This window comes from Delphinapterus leucas, chromosome 3 (assembly GCF_059928025.1).
Source record: "Delphinapterus leucas isolate spDelLeu-1000000601 "Yukka" chromosome 3, BTC_Dleu_Yukka2, whole genome shotgun sequence".
Taxonomy (NCBI): domain Eukaryota; kingdom Metazoa; phylum Chordata; class Mammalia; order Artiodactyla; family Monodontidae; genus Delphinapterus; species Delphinapterus leucas.
The window spans coordinates 66472057-66491596 of record NC_143131.1 but is presented as its reverse complement, the minus strand read 5'-3'; the positions used below and the strand labels follow the sequence as shown (position 1 = coordinate 66491596).

General features: G+C 39.4%; 1 protein-coding gene across 2 annotated transcripts in view; it reads right to left on the bottom strand.

The window, feature by feature from the left end:
- Window positions 1-14843, bottom strand: part of ATG10 (autophagy related 10) — a 244476-nt gene extending 229633 nt beyond the window's left edge. The window contains exon 1 of one of the 2 annotated variants that reach the window (XM_022593459.2): window positions 14790-14843. The gene's annotated coding sequence lies outside the window, so the exon portion shown is untranslated. Of the gene's footprint in view, window positions 1-14528; window positions 14668-14789 lie in introns of those variants that run through there. The other variant, XM_089909094.1, reaches the window with a different exon arrangement.
- Window positions 14844-19540: the final 4697 nt, after the last annotated feature.

Here is a 19540-nt window from a genome sequence, read left to right as displayed (position 1 = left end):
GCCAATGCAGGGGACACGGGTTCAAGCCCTGGTCCGGGAGGATCCCACATGCAGCAGACCAACTAAGCCTGTGCACCACAACTACTGAGCCTGTGATCTAGAGCCCGCACTACTGAAGCCCACGTGCCTAGAGCCCGTGCTCCGCAACAAGAGAAGCCACCGCAATGAGAAGCCCACGCACTGCAACGAAGAGTAGCCCCTGCTCGCGCAACTACAGAAAGCCCGTGAGCAGCAACGAAGACCCAATGTATCCAAAAATAAATAAATAAATAAATTTATTTTTTAAAAAAAAACAAAAAAACATGAAAACCCAAAACCTAGCTTTGTATTGATAACAAATACGTATCTATAGTTCAAAAAGCTTAGTTTGTCCATAAATTAACTTTCAAGTGTTCATTATCTCACTTCTTCTAAGCTAATGCTTCCAAACAACCTCCTCACACTTCCTTCTCTATCTCCTACCTTAGCTCTTATATAGACAGCATCACAGTGATTAGTGGAGCTGGGCTGTTCTTCACACCTTATATTAGAGTTCAACTCACTAACAAAAGATGTTCTAAAGCCTGAAAGTATTTGTTTTGCAAGGTGTAAGGTGATGATCACCTAATTAATTACCTACTTTATTGAGTTTACAAATGTGCCAAAATCAAGGATTACCCACATATTTGTTATATAAATCTATCTAAAACATGAAACATTGTTTATAGAAAGAAAATTTTAGAGCAGCTGGAAGGAAACTCAGATTATATATCTCAAGTCTATGAGAAAAGTTGGACCAAGTGAATTCCCACATTCTCCTCATTAGTGATAAGCATCATCAGGACAATTAGCACTTGTTAACTGCTTACTATGTCAGGTACTTATGCTAGACACTTCACATTCCCATTTAATCCTCACACAGCCCAAAGGCTGCTGTTATCCTCATTCCTCAAATGAAAAAGAGTAAGTAATCTGCTCAAGAATACAAATGAGGAAAAGTTCAAACCCCAGTTTGGCTCCAGGGCCAATGATCTGTCTATACTAGCTGATTCTCAGTCCAGTGTTCTTTCTGAATATTCAAATTTAGTACGACCTACATAAGAATTTGTTCACTCATCCAACAAATACATATTGTATGTAAGTAGTAGGCACTGTGCATAGGTAAAGGTTAGATACACAAAAATGAAAAAGTGTATAGTTCTTGCCTTGTAAGAACTTATCTTGAATGAAGCATTGCAGGATGTTGAGCAGCATTCCTGGTCTCTATCCACTGGGATGCCAGTAGCGTCCCTTTCCCCAGTTGTGACAACCAAAAATGTCTCCAGACATTGCCAAAGGTTACCTGGGGGACATTCACTCTACAGCTGCTTATTTCTCTGTCCTTCGTGGTTGCAGAAGCGTTTACCCACCTGGCAAACTCATACACATTCTACAGGTGTCCCTCCAGGATGCTTCCATCAAGATGTACCTTGTTTCCCCCACTAAACCATGAACATCTTGAGGACAAGATCCGAGTCTAATTCATCTTGGTACCCCCAGCACCCAGCTTAGTGCCTGGCTCTAGACTGAACCTGATAAACAGTTGTTGGATGAATGAATAAGTAAATGAAGTATGAACTGTAAAAAAAAAAAAAAAAAAAAAGAACTTATCTTGCAATGAAGGGAGATAACCAGTGACAATAATTACAGCAGAACCTCTCTTATAAGACCAACCTCCATTCAACTTGCCAGATTAACTGACACAGCGTCTATTCCCTCTGTAAAACAATGACTGATGTCTACAGCATGCTTTTTATGAAGCATCTCTGCTCCTATCAGTTGAGTGTACTTTCACAAACCATATTCATGTATCATAAATACATACTTTAATTAAATGCAACACAAACCAACCAATAAAATGTAAGTAAAAAAGAAACACAACTGTTATTTCTATGACGTAGACTTTATAAAGACTTGGAAAGACTATAAAGGTAAGTCTTCATAAGAAAAAACAAACTACTATTGAACTAGTTATAGACAATACAACTGAAAAGATTGGCTGAGGGGGAAAAAATCGTACAAATCAAGGATTATGCACTCAGATTGTGGCACAAGTGGCTTGAGTTCTTTCTTTTAAACCAAAACTAGAAATTTACAGGATGCATTCCAGGTTCGGTATAATTAAGAATGAACAATGAATTCCAATCAAGCACCCATACTCAAAGAAAATGCCTTGGTCATACATGAGAAAATTCGCAAATGAATGTTTATATGTTTTAAGTTGAAATAAAATGTTTTAAGTACAAATGTATTTTTTTAACTCTAGCTTTAGTCAAATTTCTCAATTTACAGCTCAACTCTTAATTCTGACAGCAATGGAAAAGAGGACTTCGAGTTAAAGTATATACAACGGAGTGATGCACAGATTATGGTAGGCACAAGAAGAGTTCCTTACAAAGAGGGGATGGTGTGGGAAAGTGTCTGGGGTGAGGGTGGAGATAAACCTTTAAGGTTAAGTAGGAGTTTTTGCAGGGCAAATTGTCAGTGAGTGAAGCACAAGGGTTAGAATAGTGGTCCGCGGGGAGGACAGTGTGAACCAAGGTAAGTAAGGGTGTACAGAACCGCAAGTTTGATGTCACCAACATGATAAAGAGAGTATAGTAAGACAGAGATAGTCAAACCCCATGCAAGTTAAATCTGTCTGCCCTCACTAGTGGAGGAGAAATGGATGGGAAGGGCCTCAAAGATACCAGATAAAATAGTGATGAACTTCCTGAAAGGTCACTTGTGTGCCATGCCAGAGTTTGGACTGTCTCCACAGGAAACAGAGAATCAGACGTTAGAGCTGAAAAGGTCAGAATAGTAAATCATCGGTGGTTCTGTGGAAGATGGATCTGAAGGGTACAGCCTGAGGGCAGGGAGGAGAGTTAGAAGCTGTTGCTGGATGAGATATCATGAGAATCTAAAGCCAAGCAATGAAATGGAGCAGAAAGAATATGCATCTTAAGTTATGGAGGCAAAGCTAAAATGAACTTAAGAGATTTGCAAGTCATCTGTTTAAAAGAGACAAATGAAACCATGAGGGTGAATACTGCCCAGCTGGAATGCATGTAGCAAATTCTTAATAAGCCTTCTGGCGGGTCATGAAATTTTACACTAAATTTTGTATGTATATGCCTATCTATATTTTGGAAAGGAAAGGTTCTATAATTTTCAACAGATTGTTTGAGGGGTCTTAACCAGAAAGTTAGGAACCTCTGTGCATAGTGAGAAGAGCAGTGGGTTGAGGAAGAAACCTTCAGAGCAGCAGCATTTAAGGGACCTACTGAGGAAGAGGAACGAACAAAAGAGCTAGAGAATGAGTCAGGCATTAGGAGATCCTAGCAAGAGCAGTGCCACAGAGCCCAGGGAGTAGAGAATAGCTAACAAAGAACCAACACTGTCAAAAGAAAAGAGAGGCCCATTAAGAAAAGGACTGAAAACATCCATGGAGCTTGAAAATGAAGCAGTCATTGATGCCTTAGTGAGCAGTTTCAGCAATGGTGGAGAGAGAAGCCAGATTGTGGTGGGCTGAGGAGAAAACTACAAGTGAGGAAATAAGTAAAAACTTTGTAGACTACTTTTCAAAAAATTTGATTGAAAAGTGATACAAATTGGTAACAGAAGCAGCACATAGGCTTAAGGGAGGATACTGTTTTTCCTAAGAAAGGGAGATATGAATATATGTTTAAGCTGAGCAAAGGGGGTTGGAGAGAGGTAAAAGTTGAAAATACCAAAGAGAGAAAGTGACTGATGAAGCAATATCCTAAAGGGGCTAGGAGGAGATGTGGTCATCAGCACAGGATGGGTTTGAACAACACAATTAACACCTTGTCCCTTGCAATCAGAGGAAAGGCATTTGAGGATGAATATAAAAATTAGAATTTTTCAATGGCACCCCAAATTAAGGAAGACAAAGTGTGATGATCACAAGATTTTCAGATGCAGGGGTAGAGGATAATGATAAAAGCAGAGTGTTTGAGAAAGCGAGTGTAGATTAGGAATTGATGGTGAAGAAGAAGAGAAGTCAGCATTTTAAGAAGAGCAGGTACAAGTGAAGGCCCAGCACAGGTTGCGAGCCTGAATTTGCAGTGCAACACTCTGTGAGGTATTGTGGTTGCCTTCGGCAGTCCTCAGCTCCCAAAGTGTCAGAACAAGCAGAGAGGGCTGCAATGAATATGCATGCAAGTTGAGGTTTTGCTGGGTTGAGTCAGTGGAAGGATAAGGGTGAAAGAGGAAACAGAATATGCTAGTGAGAACAGCTCAGCGGTCCAGATTATGTAGAAAAAGGAAAGACGCCAAGAGAAGGTTAAAGGGGCTGGGAAAATATGGCAGTATCAAGAAATACTGCATATGAAAGAGGGTAAAGGACAACTGCAGTGAAAGGAGGGAAATGGAAGATGGGAAGACTATGAGATTTAGAAATTGAGAAGGTCTCAGCTGTGGCCATGGAAATAAGTATATAAGGTAGCTTGGAGACGAAGGTCACTGGAGCTCAGGAAGTTTAAACAACTATAAGACGTGTAATGTTTACTGTCTTCCACATGGACACTGAAGTCATTTAGGATTATTCTGAGAGCTACTGGGAATGGAGAGCTCTTTAAAAAATATGTAAGTTAAACTAGGAGATTTAGAAATGACAAGGGGCAAACGGTAGAAGACAATAGAGCACAGAGGTGGTAAGTAATATGTGGTATATAATGCCAAGTCCATCAAGAATAATCACTAAAAACCAATACCTGTGTTCATGATAGCCAAACACAGCCTTGGATTCCTTCTCAAGATGGCCCTCAAGGCAGCAACTACCAGTGATTAGGGACAGCATGTGAGAAAAAAGTCTACCTTGCCATACCTGGTAGAGCTGAATTTCATGAGCCTCAAAGGAGCAGGAATATTTACATGAGGCTGGAGAAGCAGTAACCTAAAGTTGGCTCTTCAGAAGTGGGGGTTACCAGCAATCTCAGTACCCTGAGCTTTGTAGAGTGGAGGAAAAAGCCTCCATTCAAAGAGTTTTTGGGTTTTGTTTGTTTGTTTGTTTTTTAAGTCAAGTTTCCTTTAAAACGAGTTAGTGGAAGCCCTAACCTGTGCAGATGTTAACATCATGTAAGATACGTGTGGAAACATCCACACTACATCCACTCACCACTCCCACCCTGGAGATTCACAATGCACATTTATATGGGGAAACTATTAACTCAGGGTTTCCCAACTCTTTTGACCACAAAATTCTTTTTCCTGGGAACACTTTTTAACATCTTACTCCACAGAATGTAGTAAAGGAAATAATGAATTAAGGGTTTAGACAAGTTTTTTTTTTGCTGGGGATGTGTGCTCCTGAGATCACAATGGAGAGGAATAGGGGAACAGTGGGAGAACAAGTTTGGGAAGAGAAAGCACCAAGTACAGGAACCAAGTACAGAAGAGTCGATAAACTCTAGGGGCTTCTACAAAGGCAGTCAAATGTTTCAAGGTGTAAGTGAGATCTCCAGTTTACACAAAGAATTCTGGGTAACAAGGTGCTTCAGTGCAGATACAAGTTGAGAAAGTGACATCTAAGAAGTCTGTAAAAGGAAGAAGCTAACAGCAAAAGGAGGAGGTAAAGGGAACAGACTGTGCAAAAGCCTAAGAATGTAAGAGAAGGTCTAGTAATTGAAGAACTCTTGTCTGACTGAAATACAGAGATAGAGGAAGGGTATTGAGAAAACCACAGTTGATGAAGACAAGACAGCCTTGTAGCCTGAGGGCTCTAAAGGGTTTTGAAATGGTAGTAAACTGATCAGATTTGCATTCTGGTTTCCAAAAAGGACTACAGATCTAACCAGACTGAAGACCCGTTAAAAGGTCCTTACAATCATTTAGGAGAGACAAAATAATGCTAAACAGAGCCAAAGATTGGCAGTAGGGTAGAAGAGAGACGGATTCAAAAGATATTTTGATAGTGTAGTATACTCATCACAACAACTGGCTGACCTTGGTATGTAAGGGATTGATGGGAGAAAAGGTTCAAGAAAGAGTCCTAGCTCTTTGCCTTAAGTGGTGGTCTACTGACTGAAACAGACCCCTCTAGGAAAAGCAGGTCTGGGGAGTGAGATGGGTTTAATGTAGCACTACGGAGTTTGAGTTTGAAATGCCTATGGAATACCCAGCAAAGAGATCTAGCAGGAATTTTGAGATGGATCTGGAACTCAAGAGGAAAGAGAAATCTGAGCTAGAAATATTGATTCTAAATCAGCATTTCATAGATAACAGAACACATTTGATCACTCAGGGAGAGGATACAGAACGAGAATAGAAAGACCAAAACAAAGTGGTTAGAGAAATCATTTTTCCGACTATATGATGACTGTGACATATACTGAGAGATACTAAATCAAAGAAAAATTGAATTTAATTCATAAAGAATACTAATACATTTTGGAACATTCTATAAATTCCAAACAAACCCTCACTTAATAATAAAATTGAACTAAGTGAAAACACTCCATTCCCTAAGCCCTCCAGTTACTTGAGGTTTACTGAACTCTTCAAAATGTTAGTCGAAACATAAAATTTCACTCAATAGCCATAGTTTATCTAATTAACAGCACTGTGCCACTAGCAAGATGACTGAACATCAAAGCACTAATTAATATTTGGTTGAATACTTTTAAAATTATCTAAGGACCGGGCTTTGCTGAAGGATGTTACATACAATAATAAAAACACTTATGGCTTGATTACAAAATTAGGAATTATACTATATTAAAATGATATCCATCTCAATTCAAATCATCATAATATGGTATAATGAAATATCACTGAGTAATTATTGCCTCTTTGCTCAAGTTAGAATATTTCAACTCATTAAAAAGGAAAATATAATTCAATTAACATTTTTATATGTACTTTTCAAGTTGTAATACTCTGGTCCTTTACCAAGTTCCTAGACTAGTAGAGACAGAAATTAGAATCTTAAGAACTTTCTATTAAGAGATGGCTGAAATTATGGTCAAAAATGGAAATAACCACAACTGCAGCTTATCAAGCAATAATGGCAAGAATAATCCTTATTTTGCACATGGAAAACCTGAGACATGTGAACTGCCTATGTTTCCAGACTTAAGCTATCTTCAGACCAGAGGTGACAACAGAACACAGATGAACTCACAGTAAAAGACTACTTCCAATTCTCCTCTTATCCTAAACAATGAACCTCTCATCTCTTATAAGGAAAAGTCAGAAATGAGTCAGAGCTCTTTCATGTCATAAGGTGTAAACTGTTAATACATCTATTTTGCTTGAGTTTTCACACTTGCTGAACAGCTGTTTGTTTGTTTTTTTTAAGCTCAAACAATCAAAACCTTATTTTAAGTGCTCCAACAGAGGCTAAAGATTGGAAAGGTAGAATAATTTTTTTTCCTCACCAAGTGAAAGAAGTCTTTCTAAACTATAGGTTAGCCCTAAAGTAGACAGTGTGAAGAAGCTTATTCTGCTGCTATTAAATATCTTTTCAGAAATGCGGCCCCAACGAATTCTAACACTGTGTATATAATCATTGTTCAAATGATCCTTCTTAATTTTAAAAACAATTTTTTTCACTACAGCTCTCCACATTTTTTTATAGGATTTTTAATCTAATGTGTGGGGAACTGATTCTTTGTTTTTGTTTGTTTTGTGCTTTTGGTCAGAGACATTTCTTTTGATGAATCTATAAATCAATATATATTAGAGTCATAACAAGACTAAAACACTTTAAGACATATAACTAAATTTCCCCAGAGCTTAGATCATTTACAAAAATGTGATTATCACAGAACATATTGTACTATGCATATCTTTAAACATTAAAGATCTTTTTTTTTTTTTGCGGTACGCGGGCCTCTCGCTGTCGTGGCCTCTCCCGTTGCGGAGCACAGGCTCCGGTCGCGCAGGCTCAGCGGCCATGGCTCATGGGCCCAGCCACTCCGTGGCATGTGGGATCTTCCCGGACCAGGGCACGAACCCGTGTCCCCTGCATCGGCAGGTGGACTCTCAACCACTGCGCCACCAGGGAAGCCCTAAAGATCATTTTTAACTAATAAAAGTAAGCAACTTCCTTGCCTACTTGTACTTGTCCCTCCCTGCAGCAATTCTGCATTTTAACTTTAGATTTAGACTCTTTCCTAAAAAAACATGCAATTACTAGCAAGGGAAGTGAATTCAACCTATTATCTTTATGAGAACTTGGCTTGAATTAATTTAGATTAGTTAATCACTTACCTAGCAGGATCCTCGGGCAGTGGTCCTCAAATTTTAGAGAGTAAAGAAGCACCCAGGGTACAAATTTTAATGTGGAATCCTAGGCTCAGACCAGAAACTACCTGATTCTGAAGGCCCCAAAATAAGCATTTGTAATTAGCACCAGAGATACTTTTGAGGAGGATTCATGCTAGAACACTGAGACAAAAGAGAGATCATTTTAATAGGGGTATTAATGGGCCTGGATTTCAAGGCATTTGGCAGCCTGGGCAGGGCACAGCAGGTGTGACCCCAGTAATCCAATAAATAGCACAGGAAGCAGCAAAAGAAAGGAAGCTGGTTCAGGCTTGGCAGCAGTTGGCCAGCAGGCTCAGCACTCCTTCCTTGCCTTCCCACTGAAACACACATCTGAAATCAAACTTTAAACAGGATACAACATTGTACCTAAACTAGAATTGAGGATTTGGGGTAGCTTTACTGGTAGCTGATGCTTGCTATGGCCTCTGCAGCAAAAGGTCCAGTTAGGAAGAGGGTAAGAAGGCATCTCACTCTCAATTCTGTATTTCCTTCAGAAAAAAAGAGCCTGCAGTGGCCCCGCAGCTTGGGGCTGAGGACAGAGTTCATGAGACCGTTTCCTTTCCTCAACCCCCACCATCTTCCAAGAGTTTAGGGAACATCTCCTTCAGTGGGACTTTATGCCGTGGCATGCTGGAGCTGGATTATATCAAAGAGTCAATAGTTAAGTTTTCAGGAATTTGGGGAGCCAGTTGACATCATGTTGACAGCCTGAAATTGACCACAGTGGGAATATTTACACCAGAGAAATTGGCATATGCCACAACTGGCTTCTAATACCCATTAGTAATTCTCTTTCAAGAACATTCTTTACCAATGATATAATGTTCATGGCCAGAAGTGGAAGGTGTCAGCAATAGGTAGCTGCGGGAACAGTATGAGCCCTCAGAAGAATACGGTCTCACCACTAAACTCAAAAAACTATAAACCAGGCTTCCCTGGTGGCGCAGTGGTTAAGAATCTGCCAGCCAACGCAGGGGACAAGGGTTCGAGCCCTGGTCCAGGAAGATCCTACATGACGTGGAGCAACTAAACCCGTGCACCACAACTACTGAGCCTGCGCTCTAAAGCCCACGAGCCACAGCTACTGAAGCACATGTGCCACAACTACTGAAGCCTGCGCACCTAGAGCCCATGCTCTGCAACAAGAAGTCACAGCAATGAGAAGCCCACACACTGCAACGAAGAGTAGCCCCCACTCACTGCAACTAGAGAAAGCCCACGTGCAGCAACAAAGACCCAAAACAGCCAAAAAAAAATAAAAATAAAATAAATTTATTTAAAAAAAAAACTATAGACCACTTCAAATTACAGAAAAATACTCCCCTCATTAGAGACATAGGACTGAAAGATTAGACAATAGGAAAATAAGACCTCTCCTGAGTACAGAAAGATCTATCCTTCATAAATTGGGTTGTATCTATCAACATGCTCTCCAACCTAACACTGAGAAGAAGAGTCCCCAGCATCTAAGTGTAGTGAGGAGGATGAAGGTAGCTTACTCACTCTGACAAGAATGAGCAACACCATCCCTACACAAGTCCCTCTTCTGTCAAGGTAAGAAAACCAAAAACCTCAATAATAGCACAGGGCCAAGATGAAGCTTGTGCACCATAAGAAAGAGGAGCACTGCCATAAGGAGGAAGAGAGAAAGCTTGCTCCTATAATGGGCTTACAATGGGAATCAGGAGAAAAACTTAGAAATTATCTAATTTACCAATTGAAAAAGAAAAAGGAAAAATAAAAACGCAGCCTCTGAAAGCAAGAGATAAGAAGGAAAAAGACAGCTAAGATTAAAAAGGAAACTGAAGAAGAAAAAACTGGAAGGGAATTCAAACATATAATATTGGGTTGGCCAAAAGGTTCGTTCGGGTTTTTCCATAAGATGTTATGCAAAAACCGGAACGAACTTGGGCCAACCCAATATTAGACAAACTCTGTATAAGAGGCAAAAGAGAGAAGTACAGAAGCTGGAAAAGAATCCCATTAACATTTTAGCATATACACATGAGGTGATCTCCAAACACGGAAGGAAAAGAACCAAGATGAAAACAATGCATACTGATTGATAGAAAGGACAAAGAACACAGATCCAACCTACAAATAACTGGCATTTCTGAACTGAAATCATAAGCAAACATACCATTGAAAAATTTTTCCTGATCTGGGTAAAAGAAAGATTAAAGAGATTTACTTCTATAAATTGAGTGGACTCACTATGTTTGAGAAAACTGCTAGAAGGAAACCTGTGCCTACAGGTAGTCTATGGAATATCTTTATTTAAAGAACAAAAAGGAAAACAAAAATGCAGGCAGAAAAAAACAGTTTATCTACAAAGGAACAAAAATCAGTGTAGCCTCAGCCATCTCTTCCACAGCAAGGAAAATCGGAAGATGATAGAGCAATGTCTAAACAGCTGAGGACCTGTGACTTATAATTTTATATCTTAGCATCTATAACAGAGTGAAGCACACGGTAAATATTAAGTAAAAATTGTAAGGAACAAAAGAAAAATTCAAAACTTTAAATGAATTTATTTTACATATCTCTACCTCTTTATAGCACCTTTCTTCAACTAAACTTTTAAGCCTATTCATCAATTGGATCTTTTCCCATTCAAACAACAGATTTATATGACATCTAATCTTTCTGATACCGGTGTCATTACTTTTATAAGAAGATTATCATTTTTTACATAAACCAAGACTTCTCTGCATGCACATGAGAGAAATTGTTCCTCCGACAGTGATGATTTGAACTGATCCATCAGCTCAAACTCTTTTGCTGCCTTTGAACAGTGGGACTTGTAGAACTAACTCTAGTCAGAACATATGCTCATTAGACCAGAACCAGGAACTAAAGGCTTATGACCTTGGCCAAAGATATTCAACAAATAAGAAGGTACAAAAAGATCAACATTGTATCAGAGGTTATGGACTCAGTGCTGGTCTAAATAGTCTGAATATATGATAGAGCAATGTGTTTTTAAAATATATTACCAAGTGTCATTATTTTTTGGAAAAAAAAAACTGTTGGACTTTTTTGTAACGGGAGAGACAGTCCCTTTAAATTTTTCTTCTTGCAAAGTCTCCATTAAAGGCTAGATTAATGTGCCTTCTTATTTCCGCAAGCTTTTCATTCATTCACTTAGCACCTACAATATCCTAGCACTTGCTATGTGTGTGTCCTCAGAGGAAGAAGTGTCAAATTTTTTCTGGGAAAATCAGAGAAGACTCCAAAAAAACAGGGAGTCTGGAAAACGCAGAATTGAATTTTGAAATTTGAATAAGGGCCTACCAAGTGGAGACAAAAGCATGTCAAAAAGATGGAAGTGCTCCAGCAAGACAGGGCCTGAAAAGAATATGCTACGTTAAAAGGAAAAAAAAAAGGCAGTAGTTGAAGCATAGGTTGTATAAAGTATGGGCAGATAAGGTCCAATGCTTCCCAACATCAGGAGGAACCACTCTTGAAGGGGTTGTTTGGAAATGAGTAGGATCACACTGGGTTGTCACAAAGGGGGGGTGGAGGTTGTAGTCTGCTATTGCCATTTAGTGCTCAGGGACCAAGTATGATAAGCATCCTGCAATGTATGAAATAGTTCCATAAAAATGGCAGTTGAGCCCCCTTTGAGAAAAAATGAGAAGTAGGCTTAACAAGGTTGGAGAACTTAACCCTAGGGTTTCTTAGTATGACTTTGCATGCATATCTTTGAAATCTGTGATCACAATGTGCATTTCACTCACTAAATACTTCCAAGGAAGCTATGTTTTTCCTCAGCAAGTGATATGTTTCCTTCTTTCCTCTGACCATCATGAAGCTCATAACTCAGTCTGTATCCCACCACTAACAATTATACAACTGGTCACAGTATATATTTGAGTATAATGCACCCCAACCTCACCTTTCTATTCAAGCTTCATATTTTCATGACTGATTTACCTCCATTTTGTATGTTTTTATATTATATATAGTTTATAATCTACTGTAAGTACTTTTAGAGCAAAATAGGGTATACATTTTAAAATATAAGCAACAGAAGTAAAATGGAAAACAGAAAATAGAAAACTAGATAGTAAGATAGGGAAAAAATATATCGAGCCCCCAGAATCATCCTGGGAGAACTTTAAGAGACTTTTTTAAAAGATTATAATATATGATCTTTGCCCTCAACAGTTTGTAATCAAATTTATAAGAAAAGATTCAAACTGAAAAGAACATTAGAGAATAAAAGACAGTAAAAATTAGTGATAAATTGTACAACCACTGTCTAAAGAATTACTATGGATTAAATAATCATTACAATAGCATGTATTCGGCTCTTATTATGTAACAAAACTATAGTAACTTGTTAAATCCTCACAGCAACCCTATGAGGTAGTCACTGTGATTTTCGCCATTTTACAGATGAGGAATTTGGGACAGAGAGGTTAAGCAATTTGTCCAAGGTAACAGCTGTTAAATGTGGCAGTTTGACCTAAGGCAGTCAGTCTGGAACCAGAGCCTCTGCTCTAGAAGAGTTACATTTCAGATAATCCTAGAAGTATAAAAGGATACTGAAAGGCAGAGATGCTACAAAAAATGAAGAGTGGGGGCAGTCAGTGAATCTAGGAACAGGTTGAAATGAGGCAGAGTAGACAGGTAAAGAGCCCAAATAGAGAGTGTTAAGAATATTAAGGAATATAGGAATACTGGGGGTGGGAAGGGGGAGTGGAGCAGTTTCTAAATCACCTTAAAACTCTAAAGAGATTCTATTTAAAACGGAGGACAACAGGAAACTATTTTAAGTTCTTGAACTCAGAAGAGATGATTAAAAAGTTTTTCTCGAAAAGCTATTACATGACAGTGATATGAAATAACTCTAACTTCAAAGCTAAATTCATATTAGTAAATACTCTTTCTGGGTCCTATAAACCTACAAGATCAATAAGGCCTGGGGTGCCAGGTACATTAGAGGAGCCTCTGGGTCTACATCGTTTTCAGCTGCCTCTCCCTAATCTGGATGCTTTTACATAGGGTTTCTTCTCTGTTTCCCTACTTTCCAGTTGTTTTATACCCAGCTGCACTTGGCCCCTGAAGACATTTGTTAATCACCAAATAATCTCTAGGGCATTCTGTTGTTGTTATGGTTCCCTGAGCATGTTTATGTTTCAAACACTGCCACTAGGGTCCCAAACGGTCTCTAGGCTTCAAAGATATTAATAACCAAATCAAGCCCAGTCTTAAGGAAACTACTTAGATAAACTTTACCCTACTTGTTTTTCCTAAGGGGTTGCTTATCATTCTCAGAAACTTAAAAGCATAATCTTGTAACATTCTATTGTATATCCAATGAATCCAGTTTAGAACCAGTGAAAAGACTGTTTCCACTAGTTTCAAGTAAAATATCAATTTTTAAACCTTGTAACTGCAAGACTTTAATTTGACTTTCTCAATACTCAACTTTTTTTTTTTGGCCAAGTTTTCATTTTGTAAATGTCTCCTCTTGTCCATATTTGACCCTTCAGAAGCAAGGAGGATTCTATGCAGGATTCTAATAATGTAATTGAACACTACATAGGGCCTATGCCTTCCACTTCTGAAAAGTATAAACTAAGCTTTTGCCACTTAAGAGTGAGGCCACTGTCGATGTGTCATTTTTGAAACGTTATAAACATGATTCATACAAAGTGAGCCTGTGGCAAAGATTTACTGAACTCATAATGAAGGAGCAAGCTCAATGGTAAAAATTATAAAAATCTTGGAAATAGGGCAATAAAACTATAATCATCAGTAGTATTTTTTTCTCCCAGTCAGAAATAATTTGCTCCATTAGACAAAAAAAAGTAACAGCAAAGCCTGGGCCCTAATCGATACTGTGTCAAGCAAAAGTATAGTCCCCTAGATAATTAACTGATTCTCAGGTGGGCCTATTAGACAAGGCTCTATTTTGACTTTGAAAAGACATGTAGCTATCCTTTCGCCTTGTCAGAGATGTTTATAATTTCTACCATCATAAAAGTTTGTTTCTACAAATCAGTTAACTATTCCTTTATCCCACCCACCCCCCATTCGTGATTTCAAATGCTAAGTAGATACGTTATTTGGAAGAAAATCTCCTAATTCTTAATGATTAGAAACTCCTTCAAGTTAAGTGGCACTTAACCACTGGAATCACCAGTAACTTCATATCCTCTGTTTCAAGGTTATGAGGCAAAGAATTTCTGTCTCGGTACAGGCTTTAAACACAGGTCTGTAACTACCTAAATCGAGGGTGAGGTCTCCATGGTGGCCCAGGAGTGCGATCCACACCCGCCAGCTGCTCGCCCCCGCGTAGCGGCTCCAGCGCGACCCGGCCTGCATTTCACCGGCGGGAGCCCCGCTTCCCCAGCCTTTTGTTCGGGGCTGGGCTGTTTCCCGCCCACCCGCGCCCGCCCTTCCTCTCTACCCCTGCAGTTGGGTGAGGACCGTGCGGGAAACAGAGCCGGAAAGAGAAGGCCGGCAAAGGTTGTGGGAATACTCACCCGGCTCCGCTCGGCCCCTGACCCTTCCGCCCAGCCCAGAGTGGGCGGGGCTACGGGGTGGGGGGAAGGGAGCCGGGGAGAGGGAGCCTTCACCCTGCGAGGTACCGCCGAGCCAGCGGTAGCGGGGAGGGGAGCAACGGGCCCCCGGGGGCCAAGAGGGCGGTGGCACAGGAGCAGAGCCAGCCAGCAGAGACGCCCACTAGTAAGACCGCTCTCTACCCCTCCCTCAGCCTCCGTCGCCAGAGGCGACCCAGCCAGAGCATGCGCCCTGGACCTCCCGCACACCCTAGGACTAGGCTCGCGCGGGCGGCTGACGTCGTGGGCCTCGTGCGTGGGGCGGGGGCCGGAAGGCGTGACCTCCCTACAGTTTGCTACGGCAGCCGCCGAAGCCCCGCCCGCACTTCAATGGCCCAAAGAGCCGAACTGCGGCTGTTTCCTCAGCGCGTTACAAAGGCGGCGCATTGAGGAAGAGGAGGGGTTGCCAGCGGTTTCGAGAGACACTGCATACTCTTCTCTAACAAACAGCCAAGTATCTGGAAAATAAAAGGACGACCAATGGTGAAAGGGAGGGCAAGAACGGAGCTGAACCGTTCAGTGCCCCTGGAACGTCTCTCGGGGGTTGGAGAACCGTGCCGGCTCTCATAACGCAAGCTGCAAAATTACTGTGAACACAACAATTAGGCACAAGCACCGTCCCCTTTGAAACTTAAGGACCGAGGTAAAAGTTAGGGATTCGGGAATTGACAGTAGTACCATCTGTGTCACAACGCTCAGGAAAAAAAAAAAATCTAGCAGGAGAATTAAATTGGGAAAAGGTGGAATAATGAAAAGACTAGAGAAAGATGTAGGAGTAACAGAGGTGATCCAACTGAAATACTGAAAATGCACCTGCAGACATCTAAGGGAAAAGTAGCATCTGCTCCTTTTAACACAACAGAATTAAATTTGTGTCAAAAGAAAAGAGTAAACACAGGCAAAGAAGTGAAAGGAAAATCTGCCTTCAAACATGCAGGTCATGGTTTTGATCTTGTACGACAGTTATGTAAGATGTCACCACTGGAGAAAGCTAGGTGTTGGGTACTCAGGACTCTGTACTATTCTTGCAATTTCCTGTGAGCCTATAATTATTTAAAAGTAAAAGGGTCTGAAAAAGGGACAACACTGATCAGTAGTGACCAAGGGAAGGGAATGACTAAAAAGGGGCTTGAGGAAATTTTGAGGGGTAATGGAAGTGTTCTATATCTTTGTTTGCCAAAACTCATAAAAGGGATAGATTTTACTGCATGTAAAATAGTTTAAAACTCAATTTTAAAAAAGATTCTGCTAGTAAAGATGAACTGTCCTAACATGTTTGAGCAACTATAGATATAAATCAGACAGCTGACAATTAAAATTATCCACTTGCTTTTTTAAAAATCACAGGGCAATGAGAATTTCAGTGGGTGGGTGTCTCCAACTTTAAGCAGTTATCTTTAAAACATACAGCTTTATGGGAATTCCCTGGCAGTCCAGTGGTTAGGACTCCGTGCTTTCACTGCCCTGACCCAGGTTCAGGGAAATAAGATCCCGCAAGCTGTGTGGCAGGGCCAAAAAATAGAAATAAGTAAAAACATAAAGCTTTAATACAATAAGAATGTGTTGCTTTACATTGTATTCAGTAATTTACAAACACTTTTCGTGCATTAACAACACACCATGTTAACAAATTTTTTTTTTGCATTTGAGATGTTTTTAAGTTTCATAATTCACCTGCCAAAACCAAAGAAACTAAAAGTAAATCAGGTAACTTCCAGGCAAGGGATAGTACTGGCAGGCTGTACACTACACAGTACTTTAGTGCAGTCTGTCATCAGTGCCTACCTACCCAGCCTTGAGCAGGGCTTCTCACTAGTAATTAGTATTAGAATAAAACAATGAGTTAATCACAAAAAGAGAGAAAGGAAGGTATAAAATTTATTGAGCACCTACCACAAACCAGAAGCTTATGTTTAGTTTAATCTTGTAATAACCACATGAGATACCCATTTTATCGATATGAAACTGAGACTAAGGGTAATTATCTATGAATCATTAATCATTTTCATTCCTTATTTTATTGGATTTCTCTGTTTCATTTGGACATGTTGATCACTTCTAAAAAAAGTCTTGCTTCCCTTAGCTTCCATAAAACCATAATCCCTTGATTCTCCTTCTAGTTCCCTGACCATTCTTGTTTTCACCCTCACAGGTTTCTGTTTGTCCATTCCACTTTAAATGTCCATGTTTCCCACAGGGCCTCATAGAACTTGAGACTTCTGGCTTGTCATTTATTTTATTTTGCTGAGACACTGTAAAGTGGGAGAAAAAAAAATCCAAAATAGGGTTATACAAACTGTATTATATTTAGTGTTTTTCTTTAATCAATGAATACTTTTATACATATTCTTTCTGCACATATCCTCTGGGCCATACCAAGATACAAGGAAAGTAGGAAATGCAGTCTCTAGCTAGGTAGCCAATGGCTCAGCCAAACCTTGACAAAGTGGGATTGTTTTATTAAAATGAAGAAGGGGAAAGTAGATACAGGGGGAGAATAGCTGTCTCTGCTGCAGCCTGTAGTAGGCAGATGTCCTCTACCACCTTCCAGGAGGTCCTCAGGAAAAGGTAAATTACATAAAAGAAAGAGAGGAGCTAATCTGATTGGACGACAGAGATAAGAAACTTATCTTGAAGCTCTGTGTACATAGCACTTACCTTAAAGAATGAGAGGAAAAAAACTATAGTTGGCAAAACTATAGAGACAGTAAAAAAATTGGTGGTTGCCACGGTTTATCTATCCATTCACCTGGGAAGGACATTTAGGTTATTTTCAGCTTTTGGCTATTATAAATAAAGCTGGTATGAATAATTATGGAATATTTTAGTGAATTTTGATATTTACTCCATTTTCTAATATTCTTGGTTGAACATTTTTATCTTTTAAACATTTGAGGACATTTAGGAGTTATAACTTGTGTTTTAAATTTGTCAGGGAAATTCAATGTTCTAAAGGGATCACTCTGGCAGTGGTCTGATATTATCCAGGTTACTTGTCTTATTCCACTGGAATTGGTTGGGATGGCCCTATGTTCTTTCATTTCTGAAGGAGGGGTATTAAAAAAATTATGCGTGTCTATAACATATTCTTCTGGGTTATTAGATTCTAGCCTTATTCATTGTCTTTGAGCTATTTTGCTGTTCTTTGTAAGTCATGGGTAATTGATAAATGTGTAACTTCTGTCCTTCCGGTAGTGATTTTATTTGTCCCATCCTACCCATGGAAAAATCAGTGCTGTCCCATTTTGCCTGGTTCTCTCATATTATATGAGTAAAATGAATTCTTTAACATGTGCCCTTTTTTATATCTGTATGAAAGTCATCATTTTATCTTTTTCTGAAAATTATATTTTAATAAGGCCTGGCAATTTGTACCCAAAAACCTCATAGGAATAAGTTCTCACTGTGGACTTTTAGTCCGAAGTCTCAATGAAGTGTCCAGGACCCTGAAGGGAAAGTCAATCCAGAGTCTTTGGAGGCATAAGAGGACAGCTGCCCCAGGGAAACCAAAATCTTGGCCAACTGCGTAGTGTGAGGGCCAAGAAGACATAAATGAGAAAGTAGATCAATAGCAAATTATCAGTGATAAAAGAATGCGCAACACCTTTGGACTATGTGGGGAAAAAAGAGTTCAATAGGATATTTGCAGTACTCTGTCTCCAGAATCCATTGATTTGGCAAGCAATGAATAGAGAATAGAGAACTATAGAATCTCATAAACTCTTCAAAATTTTTGGTTCAACCTCCTTTGCCTTCTAGGCCCCAGGTTAGATTCCTTAGACCAATGTAGCAAGATGCCCTCCCCTGCTAGACATTCCACTTGTCATTCGGTGAAGAAAATAAGGGGGGAAAAGGGTAATGAGACAAGATCAATGTACATACCTAGGGTCTGCTGTTAAGCTTGCAGATTTGAATGTCCTTTTTCAATAATGACCTGTTTTCTTTAATGTTGTATGGCTATGTTCACTGATCAGGAATTAATTCTTATTGTAGGATTCAATTGCATATTGATACTGTTGTGTTATAATGATGTTTTGCATGAAGAAGAATTCAATCTGCAGCCCTAGAAGCCTTTATGCAGTTTTAATTCGGGAAGTTGCCCTAGATTCAGACCAAATCAGAAGTTGTTCCTGAGACAATGACTCCCTTTAGGCTGTCTCTTTAAATAAATAACAATAGGGTGCACTTGCCCAGCCCCTTCATCTGCATTATCTCATTACAGAGACAGGAGACACACTGTGTGGAAAGGGCACCAATTTGGAGTCAAGAAGTCCTAGAGCAACCTTTATTTCTGCCACTTACTTGGTATGTAAATTTTCAGCAGTCACTTACCCACTCTGAACCTCAGGATCTGTATTTCTATATAAGGGAATTAGTAATAATCCCAGCTTTGCAGGGCTGTGGAGAACAAAAAGATATACATTTTCAAATTTATGAGATTGCTACATAGAAGCAATGGAATAATACAATCATTAATATAATCATGTAATCTGTGTTTTCTAAAATGGAAAAATGACCAGGTACAAATCAGTGTATTAAAGTATGACTTCATTTATGGTCCTAATGAAAAATGGTAGATTATAACCAAAAATTAATAATGGATATCCCTAGGTAAGTGTATTATGGATGACTTTTATTCTTCATACTTTTTTGTTATTTCAGATTTAAGAAAAAAT